This window comes from Podarcis vaucheri (genome assembly GCF_965113315.1).
Source record: "Podarcis vaucheri genome assembly, chromosome: 3".
Classification (NCBI taxonomy): Eukaryota; Metazoa; Chordata; class Lepidosauria; order Squamata; family Lacertidae; genus Podarcis; species Podarcis vaucheri.
In genome coordinates, this window is record NC_138761.1 from 53,105,198 (window position 1) to 53,127,381 (window position 22,184).

General features: G+C 47.3%; 1 long non-coding RNA gene across 1 annotated transcript in view; it reads left to right on the forward strand.

Moving 5' to 3' along the window:
• The window catches only part of LOC309528124, a 32,056-nt gene extending 16,998 nt beyond the window's left edge, over positions 1-15,058 (forward strand). The window contains exons 3-4 of the long non-coding RNA XR_014217537.1: positions 7,014-7,210; positions 14,986-15,058. This is a non-coding gene — a long non-coding RNA (uncharacterized lncRNA). The remainder of the gene's footprint in view (positions 1-7,013; positions 7,211-14,985) is intronic.
• The last annotated feature ends 7,126 nt before the right edge of the window (positions 15,059-22,184 follow it).

A 22,184-nucleotide genomic window follows, 5' to 3' on the forward strand; every position in this document is an offset into this window, starting at 1 on the left:
TTGCACCCCAGCTTAATACCCTAGCCTTGCTCCACCTCCTTCGCCTCTCCCTACGTCTCTGGGTCCTTCTGCCCCCCTGGGCCTCCTCCCTTCTACTCTCCTCTGACGCTGACCCCCCTGATCCTTCTGCCTCCTTGCGGCGGGCTTTAGGACCTGGCTCACTCTCCGGGCTGCTTACTGCTCCAGCTTCCGCTGCATTTGAACTTGGCGCGCGCGCCCAACTCTCTACTTTCCTCTTAACCGTTGCCTCGCTCTCTGAGGAGGGCGTGACCACCCCTGACTCGTGCCCTCCCTCCTGCTGACAGCCTCCGGAACCCGATGCCTGGCTACCTTCCTCCCTGCTGCTCTCAGTCTTGAGCGTGGGTCCCGACTTCCAGCTGCTGCCGCCCTCAGTTATGAGCGTGGGTCCCGACTTCCAGCTGCTGCTCTCTGAATCTCCTCTGTTCCCTTCCTCCTGGGGTGTCCCCCCGGATCCCCCCCTTGCTCTGCTCACTGGGGCTCCCTTTTGGGAGTCCTCTGACTCACTGCTTAGGCTTGGAGATCTCGGGTCGTCATCATCACTCATTCTCCCTTCGGCTTCCTCCCCCTCGCTCTCTGTTTCCACCCTTCTCTGCGTCTCTGCTTCTGAACCCCTGACATCCATCCCCCCCTCGAAGCCCCCCCTTCCCCCCTCCCCGCTGTCAGGTGTGGGTGCTGGGCGCTCCATCATCATGGGAGGGAATGCTGGATACAGGTCGCTCCCCGTGGGTGGCCGCCAACTGAAGACCTCCGAGTCTTCCCCCTCGCGGTCGTCGACGTTGACTTGTTGCTCTTCCATCTCTGTACCGCCGTGCTCGAACCCGAGGTCCTCCCCGAACACGTCCATGTCAGTCTCTGCGTCGGTCGCTCGACCTGGCATCTCCAGCCACTTCCTGCGCCATCGCTCCTCTGGTCGATCGTCCCACCAATACGAGTTGCCTGATGCCGAACCTGCCGGTGAACCTTCTGGGGAACGGGTGCTCCGTGCGGGTTCCCCTTCTGAGTCGAATCCATGGAACGTGCTGGAAGAAAGTGTGGGTGTGAACAACCAGTCGTCGAAGAAGCTCGCTGGCATGGGTTTGTGTGGGAAGAGGGCATGAAACTCGTCCTTGAGCAGGGGTTCCTCCAAAGCGTAGTCTGGTACCCAGCTATTGGCGCTGGCCCGGGTGCCCTCTCTGGCTAAGAGGTATTCGACTCCCTCTTCCCCCCATCTGGAGTCCAAAATCTCCGTGACCTCGTTGATGTGGTCCTGGTGCTTCACCTCCCGCGTCTCCGTCCGTTCCCGGAGCGGACTTGGCGCCGTCCCTGGCTCCTGGAACCTGTGAGGTGCCTTGTAGGGAGTGAGCACCGACCTGTGGAACACCGGATGCATTCTGGAACCCTCCGGCAGCGCCAGTCGGAATGCTACCGGGTTGATCTGCGCTTCGACTTGGTACGGACCGATCTGCTTGTGCCCCAACTTCTTCTTGGCAAGCGACCTGGTCGGCACTGCGTGGGCTGCCAACCAGACCCAGTCTCCCACTTGGATCACTTCGCCAACCCGCCTGTGCTTGTCAGCTTGCACCTTGTAGGCGTGCTTAGCTAGCTCCAGCTGCCGTCTGAGTTGATCGTGGACCGCCTGCAGCTCTGACGCGAACGCGTCCGCCGTCTGTGGTTCTCCTTCCCCCACTCTCTCCAGTCCCGGGAAGGTTCTGGGATTCCTCCCATTGTTGGCAAAGAACGGCGTCACTCCTGTGGACACGTGCTTCGTGTTGTTGTAAGCGAACTCGGCTAGCGGCAGGTAATCCACCCACGTCGCAGGCTGTTGATTGGCATAGCATCTCAGGTACTGCTGCATGATGGCATTGACCCTCTCTGCTTGCCCGTTGGTCTGCGGGTGTCTTGCTGATGCCAGATTGACCTTGACATTTAGAAAACCCATCAGCTTCTGCCAGAAAGACGAGATGAACTGGCGTCCGCGGTCGGACAGGATAGACCGTGGCAGGCCATGCACTTTGAACACGTGATCTATGAACAGTTTGGCGGTTTGTTCCGCCGTGGCCACCTTCGCACACGGAATGAAATGTGCCATCTTGGTGAACAAGTCCACCACCACTAGCACAGCTGTCTTGCCTCTCGAGTTGGGTAAATCCGTCACAAAGTCCAGGGCCACCCTCTCCCACGGTTCAAACGGTGTTTGCAGCGGTTCTAACAGTCCCGCCGGTGGTCTGTGTACCGGCTTGGCCCTCTGGCAGGTGTCGCACCTCGCGACGTAGTCCGCGACCTCTCCTCTCAGCCTGGGCCACCAGAAGTCTCTCGCGACTAATTCCATCGTTTTCTCTGTGCCAAAGTGACCGGCCGTGGGTGCGTCGTGCAACTGTTGCAGTACCTTGGCGCGAAGGTCGTCTCCTGGTACATAGACAGCCCCTTTGCGTAGGAGCAAGCCGTCCCGCACCTGGAACTCGTCCGTGGTAGCCGTGCCTCTGAGCAGTTCCGCCATCTTGTCTTGCGCGAATGAGTCGTCCCGCAATGCACGTCGCACCGCATCCAGGTCTACTGTAGCTGAGGCACACGCCCACGCCGTCGGTGCGAAGATGTGCATGGCCGCCGCTGGCGTCACCTCTTCTAGGTATTGCGGTTTTCGGGACAGTGCATCCGCCATGATGTTGGTGTCGCCTGGGACGTACTCTATTCGGAAATTGAAGTCAGCAAAGAACTCCGCCCAACGTATCTGCCTCTGGTTCAGGAACTGAGCCGTGCGCCAGTGCTCCAGATTCTTGTGGTCCGTGCAGACCTGCACCGTGTGCTTGGCGCCGATTAGGAAGTGCCTCCACGCCTTGAAAGCTGCATGAATGGCCAGCAACTCCCTGTCCCAGATGGTGTAGTTCTGCTCCGACTTGCTGAGCTTTCTGGAGTAGAACGCTCCCGGCCGCCACACCCCCTGCGGGTCTCGCTGCATCAGGACAGCTCCCACGGCTCTGTCTGACGCGTCTGTCTCTACCCTCAACGGTTTACTGGGGTCGATATGCAGCAGTTGCTTCTCCGATGCGAAGAGATGCTTGAGCGCTTGAAAGGACTGTTCCGCCTGCTCCGTCCAGATGAATTTCTTTTTTTTGGAGCTGAGCGTGTCCGTAATTGCTGCCGTCTGCATCGCGAACCCCTTGATAAACTTGCGATAGAAGTTGGCGAAGCCGACAAACCGCTGGACCTCCTTCCGGTTGCGCGGGCTTTTCCAATCCAATACCGCACGAACCTTGGTGCTGTCCATGGCTATCCCCTTGTCCGACAACTTGTATCCCAGGAAATCCACCTCCGTCGTGTCGAACTGGCACTTCTCCAGCTTGGCGTACAGTCTATGTTGTTGCAACCTGCTGAGCACCTCCCTCACGTCTCGGTCGTGAGCTTGCTGCGAGTCAGAGAAAATCAGGATGTCATCCAGGAAGCAGACGCATGTCTTGTAGAGGAGTCCCTCCAACACGTGATGCATAAAAGCTTGAAAACAGTGAGAGCCATTTTGTAATCCAAAGGGCATAACTCTGTATTCGTAGGTGCCCAGCGGTGTGAACATGGCCGTCTTCCACTCATCGCCCTCCCGCATGCGGATGAGATTGTACGCCCCTCGCAGGTCCAACTTGGTGAACACGCGTCCCTTGCGCACTGTCGCGAGGAGGTCGTCAATCCTGGGCATGGGGTAGTCAGACGGTTTGGTCATCTGGTTCAAAAGGCGGTAGTCCACAACTAGTCTTTTTTGGGGCGTGTCTTTCTTTTTCACGAAGAAAACGGGACTGCCCCCCACTGCCTTGGACTCTCTGATGAAGCCACGCTCCAGATTATGCTCGATGAACTGTTTGAGTTCCTGCATTTCATCTTCAGACATGGAGTATAGCCGCCCCTTCGGCAGCGTCGCCCCCGGTAGGAGGTCAATCTTGCAGTCATATGGCCGGTGAGGGGGTAGCTTGTCCGCCTCCTTCTCGCAGAAGACCTCCAAAAAGCTCGCGTATTTGTGGGGGACCGCTTGCAACGTTCCCAACTGCAGTTGTGATTCCTCCTCCTCTCCCTCCCGTCGGGGCAGGATGCAGTGTTCTGCGCAATAAGAGGAGCCGAAGATCAGTTGTCTCTGGTACCAAGCCAGTGTCGGACTGTGCCTGTCCAGCCAACTCATGCCCAACACAATGGGCGTGTCCGACAGTTGGGTGACATTAAAACTGATGACTTCCCTGTGGTTGCCAAGGCGCATCACCATCGGTGGCGTCTGCTTCACCACCTGCCCCCCTAGCAACTCTCTGCCATCCACTGTGACGACTTGCAGGGGCAGAGTGGCAGGCAATAGCTGTATAGCGTGCTGCTCCACAAAGCTCTGCGCTATAAAGTCTGCGTTGCTTCCAGAATCCACAGAAAGCGGCACTTCGATAGTGACGCCGTCGGGTAGCTGGAGAGATGCTGTGAGCTGCACTACTGGTTTGGGTGGGAGGGGATCCGTGGGTTGCAAGATTGCTGGGGACTGCTTCACAGATGCGTCTGGCTGGGCCCCAGTGCCTCCGTCTCCAGCCAGACATCGTCGTTTCCCTGCTGTGGTTCTCCTTGCTGCGTTGCTGCAGTCACCATTGCTGAGGCTGCAGTGTGCTTGTGGAGCCTCCGGGGACACTCCTTCGCCAAATGGCCTGGATCCTCGCAGATGTAACACTTCCTGTTCCCTCTAGGAGGCTTCGCTTTCACTGCTGCCGGTGCTAGGGCTCTGGCTGCTGACTGAGCCCTTGCACCTCCAACCTCCATCGGTTCCCCTCCCCCTCCTGGCGGAGGTGTGGATTGCGCACGCGCTGCTTCCCTCGGAACGAAAGAGAAACTTCTCGCTGCTTCGCGCCCTCCACGTCCTTCATCTCTGCACCATGGACGTTCTTCCAGCCTCACCCCCACAGTCAGCGCCCTTTGGACCACCTCCTGCGTGCTTCGGGGCCTCTCCCCCCTTGCAATTTCATCCTTAACCGCTGAACTTAGACCCTCCCAGAAGAGGTCTCTGACAGGGGGCGAATCCCGATCCCATTCTAAAGCACTGACCAGCGCAAAAAATCGGGCGTGATACTGCCGGACGCTCGCCCTCCCTTGTTTTAGTCCATGAATCTCCCGTCTGGCAAGATCCACATCAATAGTAGACAAAAAACACGCATCCATCGCTTTGATAAAGGCATCTGCATTCTGAAGCGCCGGATCTTTATCCCTCCACAAATTGCGCAGCCAGGCTTTGGCATCCCCATGCAAATGGGACAATATGAACCCCACCTTCTCTTCCTCATCTCTAAAGTCTTTTGCCAGCAGTTGCAGTGCGCACATTACGTCTGCTCTAAAATTAGGGTACTGTTGCAAAGTCCCATCGAAGTGAGCCACAAGCCCTCCTGCTCTCCGTGCCAATCCCACGCCCTCCGGTCTGGGTCCCGGTTGCCCTTGCTTAACAAGCATTTCAAACCTGGCGTGTAGGTCTCTGTAGGCGGCTGTAATCTCCTCCTCCCGTTTCTTGGAAGCCAATACCTCTGAGGACAACTGGTTCACTGCCTCTTGCAGCGCGGAGATCCTCTGTTCTTCCGTCATCTTGCTAACCTTTGTGAGCTCGCTTACAGACACCCCTCTTCCTCCCCTAGCGGCTTCTGCTCCCGCTGCGAGGTTTCAGGTTTCTGAAGCTTTGAAGAGACGGGTCTTACTGTCAGAGCTGCTACCAGGTCCCAGCTCACATAGGACCACGCCACACAGCGTCCACTTTAAAAGAGTCTTTATTGAGTTACAGGTTTCATTTCCGAACTGCAGCGTGCAGCTCTACACCTTCTGCTCTAGGTCGGCGAAGACCCGTCTGAGTCCCCGCCTCTTGCACACCAGCTTAATACCCTAGCCTTGCTCCACCTCCTTCGCCTCTCCCTACGTCTCTGGGTCCTTCTGCCCCCCTGGGCCTCCTCCCTTCTACTCTCCTCTGACGCTGACCCCCCTGATCCTTCTGCCTCCTTGCGGCGGGCTTTAGGACCTGGCTCACTCTCCGGGCTGCTTACTGCTCCAGCTTCCGCTGCATTTGAACTTGGCGCGCGCGCCCAACTCTCTACTTTCCTCTTAACCGTTGCCTCGCTCTCTGAGGAGGGCGTGACCACCCCTGACTCGTGCCCTCCCTCCTGCTGACAGCCTCCGGAACCCGATGCCTGGCTACCTTCCTCCCTGCTGCTCTCAGTCTTGAGCGTGGGTCCCGACTTCCAGCTGCTGCCGCCCTCAGTTATGAGCGTGGGTCCCGACTTCCAGCTGCTGCTCTCTGAATCTCCTCTGTTCCCTTCCTCCTGGGGTGTCCCCCCGGATCCCCCCCTTGCTCTGCTCACTGGGGCTCCCTTTTGGGAGTCCTCTGACTCACTGCTTAGGCTTGGAGATCTCGGGTCGTCATCATCACTCATTCTCCCTTCGGCTTCCTCCCCCTCGCTCTCTGTTTCCACCCTTCTCTGCGTCTCTGCTTCTGAACCCCTGACACCAGCGATTCCCAATTAGCTAAACACTGTGGACTCCCTATTTTTCAAAAGCCCAACCATGAACCCTCTACTTTTGCAAATTTTGATGCCTCTGTGGTAGTTTTGGTTATGTGATTGGTGCCACAGATCCCCTGAGTGGGCTATGGACCACAGACCATCAATTGGGAACCATACTTTTAGACCATTATAGACAAACAGTGTTCAGAGCTTACATACGAAGTCCTTTTAATAATAATAATAATAATAATAATAATAATAATAATAATAATGGCTTGGGATTGGGACATTGGGAAGTATTCAACTAACTTTTTGTGCTAGCACAAGGGAATTCCCCCTCTCTTTCCTGGTACGCACCACCCACAAATCTGTTCCAGAGGGTTGAGGGTTAACATAGAACAGATGTACAGAGGGAGGAGAAGGACATCCTGCCATGGAAGGAAAAATCATTGTTCACTTTAGAACGACACTGAATGTTCATTTTAGAACTATGCTGAATATGATCCATTGTGTTTTGTTATTTGATAGGTCTATAATGAAGGACAAAGAGCTACCAAAAGTCTACACTGCCATCTGAAAATTCATGGAAGCAACTTTTACCACAGAAGGCAGTCAGTATGGGATTAAAGATACAGAGTCATAAAGAAGCTTTCCTTCTCAACACACTTCTACTGTGCCTTCTCTAAGGTGCTTTGATGTGGCTGTCATCCATCCATTTTTACATGGTACATAGGATAGATCAGTGCTTTAAACGAACAAGCAATCACAAAAGTTGTGTTCCTCCTGCACATAGCACAACAAAATGGATCACAGGTACATCCTTTAACAGAAACTCAGCAGAATGTTGTTTGCCCTTTGAAAGAGAAATTGCTTCATGTCACTTTCATCAAAACCAAAGCTATGGAGATCATTACATCTTTCTCTTCCTGGTTCTGAAGATCTGTTAGATGGATTGCAGGAGAACAAGTCTGTGAATAGCAAAGTTCATCAGGTTGCATTTCGCAACATATGAGAAGCACAGTGGAAGGCTTGGAAATACGAAAAAGGAAGTATAATTGCATCCTCACTACCCTGTGTTGTTGCTCTAAAGCCATAATAATAATAATAATAATAATAATAATAATAATAATAATAATAATGACATCTATGTACACAACACTTTACAAAGAACAGCATTGCCAATTTCAAACTCAATGTCATTCCTATGTTTCCTTGTTTTCCTTCTCCTGCTGCCTCTGGAATTGCTGCTTTCTCATTACCCTTGTCCAATATTCACCAGCCTGGTGCACTTTGTATGACAGGTCTCTCCTGGCAAGGGGTTTACAGTCTGAAATAAATATCGGGAAACAATAAGGTAACAATAAGGTAATACAGACTAGGACAGACAATAAGACAGGCATCCCCAAACTCGGCCCTCCAGATGTTTTGGGACTACAACTCCCATCATCCCTGACCACTGGTCCTGTTAGCTAGGGATGATGGGAGTTGTAGTCCCAAAACATCTGGAGGGCCAAGTTTGGGGGTGCCTGTAATAAGGTATACAGAGTAGGACTTTGCCAACCTGGTGTCCTCCAAATGTTTTGCACTATAACTCCCACCAGTCCTAACCAGTGCTTTGTGTGGCTGATAGGAGTTGTAGTCCAAAACATCTGGAGGGCAGCTGGTTGTCCAGTGCTAGTATAGGGAGCAATAATTCCAGAGGCCAGAGGAAGCAGGGAGTCAATAAATAGGGATGAGATTCTGTTTGAAATTTGGAAGCACAAGGCTTTATATGAGTTCACAAGGAGGATTTCTTTTTAGAAAGGCGTATATTATAACTATCAATTGTCTTGGCAACTACACAGTTATTGAAATAACCAAATCCTTTCCCCTAGTGTCATCCCTATTTTGAGCACTCGCTTTGGTTAGAATATCCTTTCAAACTCTGAATCATAGTGCTGTGTTTGCTGAATATCACATTGTAAATATCACGAAAACAGTGTGGCGAGGGCTCCACGCTGCTATTATTATCTTGGCAGTCCTGCGAGGAGCTAAGCATACTTTGCTGCATTTCTTCTTTGAGCCCTGGGGGCGGGGGGGGAGGAACACAAAGTGTTCTGTATGTTTTTCAGCTCTTGCAGAAGAGTTGCTGCAGATGTGAGCAGGGCAAAACTTCCTGTTGTGGTTATCAGGTATCAGAAAATCCCTCATTATCCCCACTTGGCATTTGCTCTGTTCTAAAAACTAGCCCACAAGTTGGAAACTTGCTGCCTAAGCAATTAAAGGCAAATGTAATGGGGGCAATGTCTGAGCTCAGTCCGAGCCTTTCATCACCTAATAGCTTCCGCAGGGTGCTTAATTAGTTTCTGAGCATTAGACCAGCAGCAATCCTTAACTTCTGCCCTTCCGAGTCACAACTTAACTCTCCCACCCAACACACACAGAGAACCAGCCTCAGACTACTTATTTGACTACTTAGCAGTCATTTTGGGTGCAGGAATTACAGTATAGTGCTCATGTATACAACACATAATACTTTGATACTCCTATGAAGAAGTACTTTCTCTGTCTCAAATCTTCAGCCTCATTGGATATCCATGAGTTCTAGCATTATGAGAGAGGTAGAAAAAAACTTTTCTCTATCCACTTTCTCTATGCCATGTATAATTTTATAAACTTCTGTCATGTCACTTTTTATGTGCCTTTTCTCTAAATTAAAAAGCCATGAACGCTGCAACTGTTCTTCCTAGAGGAGTGGCTCTATCCCCTTGGTCATTTTAATCACCCTTTTCTGAATAGGTACTGCCGTGTTTGGCAGTACACACTTCTTTCAGCGTCCTAATAGCAAGCTTGATTTTTTTTTTCCTTTGGCAAACCTTTAGGAAAGTACATCATAAAAGATTGACTTCAGTGGGTAATGAATCTTCATTGCCCCTGGTTCCATAAAGTCCAAGTCCAATCTGCCAAGTTAGTGGGGGAAATCCTCAATGTCGTCATGTCCCCAATGCAAAATCCTTAGGTTCTTTAGAGCCAAGCATATGGCTGGTGTTATTCTTCTCTGGGAAATTAACAGCACTAATATAAAGTGCTACTTTCTTAGCTTATATTAAAAGTAACGGGGTGGGGAGGAGGTGGAAGAGGCAGATGCAAAAGTGATGACTGAGGATTTGTAGAAAACAAAACAAAACTCAGCAGCCCAATAAACTGTGTGTTTTATTATTTGGTATTCATCACATAAAAACAACACAAATGAAAAGGCCTGACCTTTTCACTGGCGGCAGCAAAGCTCTGACAATAGTCAATAGTTACAGCTAATAGTGGTGCAATTTAAGGACTGCTATGTAATGATCAGGACTGCAGCACAAAATCTGGAGTCTCCTGCAAGAGACTTTTGGGGGCCCATCATGCCAACTGAGCAATTCTTTTTACTGTTCTTTTTATTTATTAAACTGTACGTTTTATGCAGTAACGGAATTTATATATTTGTGTAAATCCATGTTAGTGAGGCATGCCATCACCTCTCCATGGCCATTACTGCTGGCCTCCTACCTTGGACAGCTCATAGTGGCTGCTGGAGAGCAGAGCACAACAATTCTTGTAGGTTTTCTTGTTTGTTTGTTTTTAAAAAATGCATTGTGTGTCTGCATCTAATCTTGCCCCCTTCTAAAATTTATTTATTGGTGTGTGTTTTTCTTTTTGTAAATCTACCAGAGAATAAAATAAAAACAAATCAGGATTAAGAGGAGGGCATGTATGCTGTGTCCCTTTGGCATAGTGGTAGTTAGACTCATCCTTCTTCTGACAGGAAATGCTCTGCGGTAGGGGGACAAAAATGGGGGGCTGAGGAGGATCAGTTGGGAGAGAATGAGAAATATCCCTAATTTCATCTGAGGAACATTGGAGGGTGTGAAGTAGGTCTGGGTCTGGTCACTGCATGCATGAGTTCCATGATGGAAGAAAGGTGGGATATAAATGTAAGGAAACAGGTTAAATAAATTAACTAGTCTTACATTCTCAAACATTTTTTCTACCAGCATCCTGGAAATGTTGCTTTCTATTGAAGAAATTTGTTAAGACAAATATTCTTGGGACATAGTAGATCTGAGATGTATTTATTAAGATTTGTGGAAAATTGAGAAGGGCCATAGCTCAGTAATAAAGCATGCAGAAAGCCCATGGTTCCATCCTTAACATCTCTGGGGTAAAGCTGGGAGAGACGCCTGCCTGAAATCCTGGAGAGTCACTGTAGACAATACTAAGCTGGATGGGCAGACTCAGTATAAGGCAGATTCCATTGAAACTTCTTTCCATATGTACCACAGAGACAGGATGTTTGAGAACTGCTTGTGGATGAATTCAGGTGTTTGGGAATGCCGCAAACAAACAGTTCTGTGAAAATGAATTCTAGGCTACCAATTGAATTATATGGATATATACTTGGAGGTAAGGCCCATTTTTGCTTGGGGAGGGTTACTAACTATTGCAGATATTAATATTGCACAGTTTGGAGCAACTGGATGCACAAAACTTACTCCTTTTGCAATGAAACGTTGGCCAGACCCATTAGATTGTTCAAAACTTTACTTGCAGAACTTTCTTCAAAACAGAACAAAAACATCAAAGATACATCCAAATAATTCCATAGAATATCTTGTGCTGTCCAGCACAGGTTCAGCATCTTAGAAATAAAATATACTTCCAAACAGACCTAGAAGCAGAAGCCTCTTTTTCTACAGCCTCCATTTTGCCCTGAGCTGTATCCACTCCCTTCAGGAGAATCGTTTACACATCCTTACTGTCACAGAGTACAAAGACTCAGCCACCACCCTTCCAGGATGGCAAATTTGCAATTCAATAGCTCTCATGTGACCTCATGTGACACTCATGTGTTAGCTACTTAAGAACAACAATAGTTAATTATCAAACCAGTAGAGAGCTCAGAGAGCCCTTCTCGCTTTTCTTTAGCTTCAGTGGAATCTTCCAGTTAAACCCTTTCAGCAATACACATAGGCATTCTCCATTTCAGTGTCAATTAAACAATTATACTTAACAGTAACATGCATAACATTAGGCTGCATATATCTGTAAGTATACATTTGTAAACATTTGACTCCCCACTCCATCTCTCTCTCTCTCTCATAGTTGGTGGAGCGTAGGGAAGAACTGCTGCAAGAACTGTACCTCTTTTCTGTTGATATTTTGTCCCAGTACTGGGATTGTCTAAACCTGCTCTCCAGAGAATCAGATTAATTCAGGAAACCAGAGCAAGAGAGGCAAATGAAGCTGAGGAGGCTGCTTTGCTTTAGCTGATGGCATGAACACCCTGCTAAATCACCTGTGCCCTGCGCTTCACCTGCTTAAATGCTCCAGGGTTGCAAAAACACACTGATAACCTTTTGGAGGATATTGTGGCATTAAGGAGATTTTAAAAAAAAGTTGGGGGAGAAATGTCAAATGTAACATGATGTGCTGATGTTACCAGGCCTCTAATGCCATCCAGCTGCAACTCTCAAGCCTGGGAAAATGCAAAAACACATTTCATAACACTTTTGGGGGGTCTCGCTAGACCCTCTTTCTTTTATAATGAACACATATACACCATACAACTAGAGGCTTCTTCCCTATCCTTGTTTTGAAACCCCACACTTCAAATGCCCATCATTTTCCCTGTGGGTAGAAGCTGATAGTAGCTATTTCAGGACCTGCACATCTGGTGCCTCATAAAGGGATGCACCAGAACCATCAGAAATGTTTAAAACAGTGTTTAGACCAAATACCCACAATTAATTCAGGTGCTGAGAGAGAGAGAGAGACCAATTAAAATTAACGGTGGGGCCAAACCAGCAGCTGTTCCATTGCCTCTGCTGACTGTATGGAGGCAATCAGAGGGCATGTATATGGTTTAAGAAACATGCAAGCTTCCAGAAAGATTTTCTAAAGAATACACTTTGGTGAAGCTTCATAGCTCCTTGCTTGACATTGACTTTTCCATTTTGAAAGGCCCAGATAGGATGCTTACATGTGCATGAAATGCTATTCTAGCATGGCGGGGGGGTGTCTCATACTGTTATCTGTGGACCACCAGTGGCAGACTAGCTTCATTTAGGTGATCCACAACATGTTTGCGGATTTGTGGTTAAATACGGGACAAAGAATTAAGTATGCATATTGATTTTTAATTGTCTTTTAATGCTTCAATTATTTCTTCTACTATATTTTATTGTACTGCACTTCTAATTCTATGGAATTCAAATTGTAATACAATAAAATATAATATATAAGAAATAAAAGCAGCAATAAAAAAATCATACAGCATCTGGCACAGCACATTACAACTGCTGAAACAGGCGGAAAAATAATTAAGGGATCTCCAGCAATTTTCAAGTTGTTTGTGGGAAAACAAAAAGTTTGGGAGCTACTGTTTTCAACTTAATGGGAAAAAACCTTCTTATTGCCACAGTTAAGGCACTCAACAAAAAAGCACACACATTGATTTTGAAACTTAAGATGCTTACCTTAACATCCACACCATGTAAGCAGTAGACAGTCTACAATTTCACATAATGTGTTCCTTGAGAAGGAACGCACCATTTTCCTTGGACTTTCAGCCCCAAATAAATAACCTGGAGTTATTCATAATTTTATAATGAACAAAATATTTACTTACTGATTGCATTCATATCCACCCTTTTCTCCCAGGGGTTCAAAATGGTGCACATAGTTCTCCTCCACGTCCATTAATCCTCACAACAACCCTGGGGGTATTTTAGGCCGAGAGGCAATGATTAAGCTCAAGGTCATCCTAGTAAGTTTCATGGCTGTATGGCAACTTGTACCCTGGTCTCCCAATGCATAGTGTGACACTCTAACCCCCACCCTACACCCACACTTAGTCTCAGTTTGCATAATGAAACCATGCTGGAAAAGGTACACACATTAACTAATTCTTGCACTGTGCAAAAGCACACACACATTGTGGAGTTTTGCAGTAGGTGTTGTAGATTGTGGTGTGAGATGGTGGGATGGAAACATAAAGCTTTTCTCCTTTTATATGAAGTCTGTAGTTACCTTGAGTGTTAAAGCATCCAACTTGGCCAGCCCAACTTGCATGAGATCTAAAGGTTAGATTCCTAGATCAGTCTATCCTTTGTATATTGAAAGATCACTTCCTTGCGTTTCTTCTGCATGTTAAGTAGTCATTGTTCTATGGAAGACTTCAAACAAATATGGCGGTGGCTTGTTGGCAGGTTAGGGAAGCAATGGTATTCTCATGGTGGCAGCGTTGTGTTTGTCAGGATGGTGATGGTTGAGATGAAGCAGCCACAGCAAGAGTAATAAAGTGCTGGGATGGGAGCCATGTAAGTGTTTTTGCTCAGTGGGCTTACATTTCAGCTTTGTAAAAGTCCAAGGTTTTTACACACACCTCCATCCAAGCAAGCAAGAGGCATTTTGACAGGTCAAGCACCTATTCCAGCCAGACAAAAGCACTTGAAGAAGAGGTGGCACAGGTCCAGGAAGAGGTGGGGTCTGGGAAGAATCCTAAGGGTCAAAGAGGAAGGCCCAGAGAGTCACATTTCATCCCTGTGCCTGAGGATGCCTGCCCCCAGCCAAGGTGATCAAAAGCTCTCATCTAACTCCACAAAAATACCCAACTGCAGAAAACATGGTAGTTTTGATATGGAAGGAGGCAAACAAAATAGGTGAAGAGTCACCTCAGTTAAATTATTACTGACTTCTGACCATTGTTGAATCCAAAGGTGCCTCTGCTTACCTAGATAAAGATAAGGGGGTTCATTGGTGGCAGTGCAAAATATGGATACTCTGCTCTTGTTCCTGAGTACTAAAAGTCTCCCCTGAAGGTGACAAGCATGGAATTGGAATTGTGGAATGCCAAGCATTCCAATTAGTCTCTAGAACTGACTGCTGAGGCCAGTGTTGTTTTGGCTGCTTCCTCCAACAAAGCGGGACTTGCATACAGTGATACCTCAGGTTACATACACTTTGGGTTACAGACTCCGCTAACCCAGAAGCAGTACCTTGGGATAAGAACTTTACCTCAGGATGAGAACAGAAATCGTGCAGCAGCGGCACAGTGGCAGCGGGAGGCCCCATTAGCTAAAGTGGTACCTCAGGTTAAGAACAGTTTCAGGTTAAGAACAGACCTCTGGAACGAATTAAGTACTTAACCAGAGGTACCACTGTATATGCCTCTTGCTGTAGATTGGCTTATGCACCCCAGTGGAAAAACAATGGCCAATCTGTTTACTCCTGTACTACAAAGTGCTGAATAAGTTCTCTCTAAATCAGTTGCTATAATGTGTACCTATTGCCATAGTCAAAGCACAGAGTGGGTGGGGGGACCAGATGCAAGAAAACGATGTCGCTGATCTCCAACTGTCTTGAGGTCATTCCAAGGAAGTTTTGCAGCAGTTGATCATTAACTTAATTCAGTGATAAATTAGAATGTGTGTTCTATCCTGCTAAGATAGTAAAAAATGACTTCTCCCCCCTTTGTTCACAGCTGCAACTGGTAGGAAGAGAAATTAATATTGCTACCAAAAAAGCGGAGCTGGATAGATGCCAAAAACACTAGGTAAGAGCAATATCTCCTTTATCTGTGACTGTGATAGAACAAGAGATTTATAGAATTGGCTTAGCGCTGTCAATTCACACACACACACACACACACACACACACACACACACACACACACTCTTTTCCTGCAGCTATTATATGAGAGTCTGATCATCTGAAACTTCAGTTATGCATTGACTGTCATGAATAGAACAAATAAAGCACCATATTTGATTTCTTCAGTCACTGTAAGATGCTGAAGTGTCAAGGCCTGTCAGAGTGAGTTGATTTTTGAGAATTTGAAATGCCATTCCTCCAAACCACGCTTATTTACTAGGGAGTAAGTTCCATTGAACTCACTGGGATATGCTTCTGAGCCCTCGACAATCTCTAATCCTTTCTGCAACAATGACATGTTCCTCAGGGTGGTGAAATTCTAAGGTGCAAGCGTCTACTCACATGATGCACTTGCACAACCAGGTATCCCAATCACGTGGTGCGCCTAATCATAAACGTGTTTGTGCTCTGAAATTTCACTGCAGACAATTACACACAACACATAGTCATTGCAGAAAGCATTAGAGATGTTCTGGGCAAGGCTAAAAGTGTCCCCCCACTCCTCTCAACAAAGCAAGACCCTGCTCATGTATGGACAGAGTTCACAGGGTGTTCCACTTGTGTTCAAGAGATGCGAATTAAAGCCCATTGCAGACCTGACCCCCTCATCAACACAAGGAAGGTTGGGGACTGAGTGACTGAATATGGTTTTTCGTCTGGAATAGTTGTCTACTATTGTGACTAGCAAAACAAAAACAAAAGCAAAAACACCATTACAATGTTTACCTCTATACCACGCTGCTCCCCTTGTGGATTTTCTTGCATGTTTGCTGGTTTTTCTCCATTGTGAACATGGTTCTGCAGAATTCCTTAATGGGGAAAGTTTGTTTGTGTTAGTCAAAATGTGCACAGGGAGTGCACACCAGCCCCCAGAGAGTCATGCGAATCAGTTTGGTTTCTGTATTCCAACCTCTGAACAGGGAGAGAGGTTTGGATGTAAAGGTCAAAGTTATGCTGTCCAGTTGGAGATCTAGATTTTTGTTTGTTTGTTTTTTGCTGTTGATGAGTCAGTGAAGTTAATTAGTGCATTGATGCAAGCTGCTGTAATTTCCTGATACGGAGTAATCTAAAGCCTTTGCTATCCTTGAGGGGCTAATAAGGGGTTATTGAGTCTACTAAACAACTTAAGCTTTTAGAATAAAGTAGACAATCAGTAATTCAACATCAAGACTTAATTTGAAGAGGACTCAGAACTGACCTGGTTTTCAGTGCCAGAACAACTTAGGCATGAGAAGCAACAATAAAGAAAATAGCATATTTGAGCATGTAAATTTATTTTGTTCAATAGGAATCTGTATAAGTCTTGACAAAGCCCATCCTGACATTTCTGAAATTTTGAGCTCTGAAATATATTTTTGTTTAAAAAAGAAATTGAGGTTTTTTTACAACTCTTTTTTTAATTATAAAAAACCCAGGAGAACAGCACCTTGAGGTTATTATTATTCTTGCTATGTTTGTATTCCGATTGGTAAGCATCCCAAATTCTTTGTCCTATAAAGCGACTGGCCAGCTTACTAGGAGTGAACTCAGTGGGACTTAGGTTTGAGTAACCATGTATAGGACTGCACTGTAATATTAAGAGGCCATCTAATGAAACTGACTGGTGTTAGCTGGAGAGTTGCTCTCCTTCTTTGCTTAGTCTTGTTTATATTATGAACTCTCTCCCCATTATACTAGTTTTAGGATTACAACCTGTAGTTGCCAGAATGGGGCATGCATGTCTGAACTACTGCAACACACTCTATGTGGGGCTACCTTTGAAAGTGACTCAGAAACTACAACGAATCCAGAATGCAGCAGTTAGGCTGGGAGCGGCCACAGGAACTATATAACACCGACCCTAAAGGATCTTCATTGGCTCCCAGTATGTTTCTGGGCACAATTCACAGTTAATGCTCACCTTTAAAGCCCTTTAAAGCACAGGAGAAAAAGTATTCCTTGCACAAAGCTGGGAATGGAATCTCCAGTAATAGGTACTTCCAACAAGGTAGTTCAGTGGGACGCGGGTGGCGCTGTGGGTTAAACCACAGAGCCTAGGACTTGCCGATCAGAAGGTCAGCTGTTTGAATCCCTGTGACGGGGTGAGCTCCCGTTGCTCGGTCCCTGCTCCTGCCAACCTAGCAGTTCGAAAGCACCTCAAAGTGCAAGTAGATAAATAGGTACCACTCCGGCTGGAAGGTAAACGGCGTTTCCATGCGCTGCTCTGGTTTGCCAGAAGCGGCTTAGTCATGCTGGCCACATGACCCAGAAGCTGTACGCCGGCTCCCTCGGCCAATAAAGCGAGATGAGTGCCGCACCCCCCGAGTCGTCCGCAATTGGACCTAATGGTCAGGGGTCCCTTTACCCTTACTTACAAGGTAGTTCATCTTTCACATCTGCTAACATTGTGCCACTTATGCTGCGAACCCGGAGTCTTTCCTTTAGCAATCCTGATGGGCTCACATTTGATACATCTGAAAACTGCAAACCTTACAACACAATCTTACACATGTCTACTTAGAAATAGACATGTGTCTATTTAGGGGACGCGGGTGGCGCTGTGGGTTAAAGCCTCAGCGCCTAGGGCTTGCCGATCGAAAGGTCGGCGGTTCGAATCCCCGCGGCGAGGTGCGCTCCCGCTGCTCGGTCCCAGCGCCTGCCAACCTAGCAGTTCGAAAGCACCCCCGGGTGCAAGTAGATAAATAGGTACCGCTTACCAGCGGGAAGGTAAACGGCGTTTCCGTGTGCGGCTCTGGTTCGCCAGAGCAGCGATGTCACGCTGGCCACGTGACCCGGAAGTGTCTCCGGACAGCGCTGGCCCCCGGCCTACAGATGTGAGATGGGCGCACAAACCCCAGAGTCTGTCAAGACTGGCCCGTTCAGGCAGGGGTACCTTTACCTTTACCTTTACTTAGAAATAAGCCCCATCGAATTCAGTGAGATTTTCTTCTAGGGAAGTGTGCATAGGACCTCAGCCTTTTGGTTAACAATGGCATGCAAAAATCTTTGAATGGCCTTGCTTATACACCAACAAAGGCGATTATGGGGTGCGGCGCTCATCTTGTTTCAGGCCGAGGGAGATGGTGTTTGTCCACAGAGAGCTTTCTGGATCATGTGACTAGCATGACTAAACTGCTTCTGGCACAATGGAACACTGTGATGGAAGCCAGAGTGCACGGAAACGGCATTTACCTTCCCGCTGCAGCGGTACCTATTTATGTACTTGCACTGGTGTGCTTTTGAACTGCTGGGTTGGCAGAAGCTGGGACAGAGCAATGGGAGCTCACCCCATTGTGGGGATTCGAACCGCTAACCTTCCAATCAGCAAGCCCCAGAGGCTCAGTGGTTTCGACCACAGAGCCACTCGCATCCTAGGTAGCCCTGCTCCATAGGCCAAGAAATGCTGGCTTAGATTAAAAATCTAGTTTCTTTTAACTTGGAGGATCTTCATCAGGGGTACAATTGAAGGCTTTAAGATATTTGACTGCAATTGATTCCTAACCTGTTTCTCAGTTTGTAAACCTGTGGGGCCATGACACGAGGTGTTCTCAAATACCTACAAAACATGCATCTGTTCAAAAAATTGAATGTTGCATGACACATATAGAGCAGTAGAAGTTCCAGGACTGCTACTGTACTTTTCGTTTCTGAATCACAGCCTGCACAAAAGAAAATATTGAAACACCACTGTTTTATGTCAGAAAAAATGAGAGTTCTTCCAAAGCACTCTATGGAGTAACCTGCTCTGAAGCAACCTGCTTGGCAGGGTTATTATTTCTGTCTTTTATGATCTGCAGATGGTTTTCACTGCACATAAAGCATACTGATCTTAGAGTATCAGATCAGAGAATACCTTTAGGTCTCCAACAGCTACAACAGTGTTAATAATTTGGAAGTACACACTTAAGCAAAGTATAACTGCTATGATGATCTAGGCTGTCTTCCTTTTCTTTTCTTTTCCTTTCTTTTCTTTTTTAGGTCAGATAACTGAAGTCACTCTTGCTATAATGTTGAACATGAAATATATTTAGGTACTATGCACATACATATGGCATATACTAGTATGTCAAAGCATCATAGGTTCTTCCGTACTGAAGAGCACACAAACAACCAAGATTATAGCAGGTGGCTAGGCAGCTTGGCCAGAACAGAGCAGCTATCCCTTTCTGGCTTGAAGGCCACACTGAGGACTGGCCACCCCTCTGAGTGCATGCACACAACCATTCTCATGTGCACACCTCCACATACAGCAGATACACACATGCAGTGGGTGGGTGGGTGGGGTGGAAACAAACTCAGCAGACATTTAACAGCGCACACACATAGACACAGCAGCAGAAAGACAATGCTGGTTTCCTTGCGTCTTAGAATCATAGAATCATAGAATCATAGAGTTGGAACAGACCACAAGGGCCATCGAGTCCAACCCCCTGCCAAGCAGGAAACACCATCAGAGCACTCCTGACATATGGTTGTCAAGCCTCTGCTTAAAGACCTCCAAAGTAGGAGACTCCACCACACTCCTTGGCAGCAAATTCCACTGTCGAACAGCTCTTACTGTCAGGAAGTTCTTCCTAATGTTTAGGTGGAATCTTCTTTCTTGTAGTTTGGATCCATTGCTCCGTGTCCGCTTTTCTGGAGCAGCAGAAAACAACCTTTCTCCCTCCTCTATGTGACATCCTTTTATATATTTGAACATGGCTATCATATCACCCCTTAACCTCCTCTTCTCCAGGCTAAACATGCCCAGCTCCCTTAGCCGTTCCACATAAGGCATCGTTTCCAGGCCTTTGACCATTTTGGTTGCCCTCCTCTGGACACGTTCCAGTTTGTCAGTGTCCTTCTTGAATTGTGGTGCCCAGAACTGGACACAGTACTCCAGGTGAGGTCTGACCAGAGCAGAATACAGTGGCACTATTACTTCCCTTGATCTAGATGCTATACTCCTATTGATGCAGCCCAGAATTGCATTGGCTTTTTTAGCTGCCGCGTCACACTGCTGGCTCATGTCAAGTTTGTGGTCAACCAAGACTCCTAGATCCTTTTCACATGTTCCCGGAGCTGTTTACTGCAATGTCAGATGGAGAAGAAGTCCTTTTAAAAGCAAGAAGAGGTGCTCGGTTGAGAGAATTGAAGGTGTTTTAGATGCCCCGAGGCCTATTGTGGAAGAGGAGAAAGCAGAAAATGGGTTAATATTGGCTTTTTTATAAAAAGGCTATATTGGGGGGAGTTTGGGGAGGATGCAAAAAGCTTGCAGCCTAGCCTACAAGCACCAGATTTAGGGCAGTGCAGGCAGTTTCCTTGCACCGGGCACCGAGATGAGGGATGCAAAATTGAGAAGATCCATAATTTGAGAAGATCCATTTGAAGGCACCAAATTTTGGTCATGCACAGGGTGCCATATTATGAAAGATTACCAAAGTCCATCTCTCAGCCAGCCCTGATGTGAATCAAAGTACATACTGAAAAGAAGATGAATACAAGATTTTTAAATATTTTTATTTTACAGATAGCATATAGCTACCTACCTACCTACCTACCTATCTCTGACTTTCTTGGGATTCTGATTCTAAACCGGAAGCAGAAATAACTTACCAAAACTTTTCATAACTTGCTTGTGGATGCTGGCTCCCTCTCTCCCCTTGTTAGAATGTTTCATCAAAATGGAAGTTGGCAAAGTGTGCTGCACTCTTTGGAAGTAATGAAAAAAGATGTCAAAGCTTGTTAAGGTCAGTGAGCAAAACAGTGTGGATTGCATAGCATTATGAAATTATTAATTTAAAAATTTATATATGAATAAAAGCATCTGGTGAATGAGTAAGAGTAATTTCTTTCACTTGGCTAATTTAAATGCCAGCTGTCTCTGTCCTCAACCATATTTTCTCATAAAAGCTTTTACAGAGTGTCTGCTTATGAAAATGCAGAATTTATGGAGAGTGCAAGGGCTAGGTAGGTATACACAGATTTCAGCCTATCTTTATAAGGGTATATCAGTTGATTGAAAAATTAAATGTTAAATTTGCAAAATGTCTGAAGGATATATTTTGTCCCACTTTTGGGAAACACATGGGTTTGGAAAATTAAAGCATTCCACACGGGAATTAATCAGATCTTTTTTTTTCCTTTGTAATTATCAAGCTGTAAGACGCGGGTGGCGCTGTGGGTAAAAGCCTAGGGCTTGCCGATCGAAAGGTCGGCGGTTTGAATCCCCACGGCGGGGTGCGTTCCCGCTGCTCGGTCCCAGCGCCTGCCAACCTAGCAGTTCAAAAGCATCCCCAGGTGCAAGTAGATAAATAGGGACCACTTACTGGCGGGAAGGTAAACGGCGTTTCCGTGTGCTGCGCTGGCTCGCCAGATGCAGCTTTGTCACGCTGGCCACGTGACCCGGAAGTGTCTCCGGACAGTGCTGGCCCCCGGCCTCTTGAGTGAGATGGGCGCACAACCCTAAGGTCTGTCAAGACTGGCCCGTACGGGCAGGGGTACCTTTACCTTTAGGGCACATTTTGGGGAACATTTATGTACATTTGGAATATTGACTGATTCAATTATGTAGTTCACCTAGTCAGAACCAGTGCAAGGGCTGCTACTAGTGCAATGGGGCATTCCTTCCTCTCCTCTCCCTGTGTGCCTTCACAACCCCCCCATCCCAATTGGCTATGGTGAGAGCAAGAGGGAGGGACAGGGAGGTAGCTCGGTTGAGCAGTCAAAAATACTTGCATGGGCAGAACATTTTAGCACGACATTGAGTTCTTCTGATTGTGTGATGCCTTCTTATGATTACAGCCAAACGTGTCAGGTGGACATTTTGGACACATACATACACGTTACTGTAAGAGTTACCATAAGAGCAGGAGTGGCTCACCTGGTGAGGCAGAACTGCAACAGCAGAGCTTCAGGAGTAGCAACACTGCCACCACTCATCAAGAGGGGAAGGTTGAGATGGTGTCAAGGTCAGGGCCGTGTGGATGCTTTGGTGGAACCAATCCAGTGCTCCAGCTGGTGCATCCGGTCCTCCCAAGCTTACTGCTGCCTCACTCCTCATGGTATAGG